The 1,908-nt window shown below is 37.5% G+C and overlaps 1 pseudogene; it reads left to right on the forward strand.

Annotated features, from left to right (window-relative positions):
- Positions 1-346: 346 nt before the first annotated feature.
- On the forward strand, positions 347-1,292 carry LOC149173232 (uncharacterized; annotated as a pseudogene).
- The last annotated feature ends 616 nt before the right edge of the window (positions 1,293-1,908 follow it).

Genomic DNA, 1,908 nt, shown 5'->3' on the forward strand with positions numbered 1-1,908 from the left:
AAAATGATTTACTAATTAAAAAAACAAAATAAATCAATTTTATTTTTTTAAGTTAGAAAAAAACATTAGAAATTAAATCAAATTAAAAAATCATTTTTCTTAATAATAATACAAAACAAAAAAAAAAATTAATTTCTTTTTAGAGATTTTAATTAAAAACAAAATAAGAATAAAAAAAACACACACACACCAAAACATAAAAACAAAAAACAAAAAACAAAAAACAAAAAACAAAAAACAAAAAACAAAAAACAAAAAAAAACATAAAAACAAAAAAAAACAAAAAAACAAAAAAAAAACAAAATACCAGCCAAATAAAAACAACCATTTGTCACTACGAAGAAAGAGCTGGACACGTGGGAGGTACAGAAAGAACAGATTAAAAGCCAGGAGCCTGGGCTTCATCGAGAACGAAGAAAAATAAGTTCGGTACCTGAGAGGACAAGAATCAGAAAGGGGGAGAAGAAGTTGTCGACAGATTTTAGTGCAGTAACAACAAATCCTTCCTGGTGTCTGTTCCTTAGTGCAGTAACAATAATCCTTCCTGTGTATAGTTCCTGAATTCTATTTTCATTTGGTTTTCACTGCCATCAGATCGATCGTTCAATAAGGGTCGCCATGGAAGACGATTGGGAATCAGAGGATTTTGTACCGGCTGTTCCAGTTGCTGCTAAGGAGAACCCAAAAAGTGTGTGGGATGAAGAAGATGTTGAAGATGAAGAAGTAAAAGAGTCTTGGGAAGATGAAGATCAGTCTGCTCCAGTATCGAAGCCCGAGCTAGAAACGTCTTCAGCAAAGCCTGAAAAGAAGAAAGTGAAGGAAAAGGGAAAAATTCAAAAGTTGGGGATGGAAGTAAATCTTCTGAAATCAAAAGGAAAGGTGCAAAAATCGAAGATGAAAAGCTTGCAGATCCATTGGCAGAGAAACTTCGTCAACAAAGCCTCGTGGAGGAAGCTGACTACCAGTCTACAGCAGAATTATTTGGTAAACGCACCGGAGAGAAGTCGTTGGACAACTTTATTCCAAAATCAGAAGAAGATTTTGTAGAATATGCGGAGCTTATTGGACATAAATTGAGGCTGTATGAGAAGAGTTTTCATTATCTGACACTTCTGAAAGCTGTGATGCGGCATGCAATGACTGATCTGAAAGCCGCAGATGCCAAGGAAAAGAGAAAAGAGAGTTGCCTTGGATCTGCAAGGTTTTCCACATTTCGTTGGTTTTCCGTTAACATTTCAAGCCCACAAGCAACGTGCAGTACCCCGAGCAGATTCAAGAGCTGGCTATGGTAGGATTTGAATTCCTTGTGGCAGAGATGATGACCGATCACAACATCTTCAGCTAGGGCGCATTCAGATACAATGGCTCGATCCTATCCACGTCGCGTCTAAAGCAACATGGCCGCATTGAGCATAGGTAACGGAGATCTTAGAGAAAAACCTAAACTGCTATCCCTAAAATCTATTCATTTCGATAACTGTATTTCTAATGAGGTACATTTTCCAAAAATTGTGTGCATTTTCTAAATTTAGAAAGAACAAAATCCTCCAAAATCAATGATAAGAATCAGGTTTTAGTTAGAATATCGTGCTAATTCCTCATGCAAACTATTGGCAGCAGGCAATATGGGTCGATTCAGTGCACTTCTCTTCTTAGCTAAGACCTTGATCATTCGAAGCTGACACTGGTTGACTTTCATTTTGCTCGGGCTTAACATGTTCGATGAGCAAAGATCCCCAACCTTGACCTCCGTCACTTGGGATTAACTCTAACTGGCTTTCAGGTTGCTCGAGCTTAACATGTTCAATGGAAAAAGGCTTGCTACTCAGACCATCAGCAGGAGCTAAATCTGGTTGACTTTCATTTTCTTCAAGCTTAACATGTTCAGTGGAGAAGAGCTCCCTGCTC

The sequence above is a fragment of the Pinus tabuliformis genome, chromosome 4_2, assembly GCF_031772625.1.
Source record: "Pinus tabuliformis cultivar Carrire ecotype Pingquan chromosome 4_2, CPIR1, whole genome shotgun sequence".
Lineage (NCBI taxonomy): Eukaryota > Viridiplantae > Streptophyta > Pinopsida > Pinales > Pinaceae > Pinus > Pinus tabuliformis.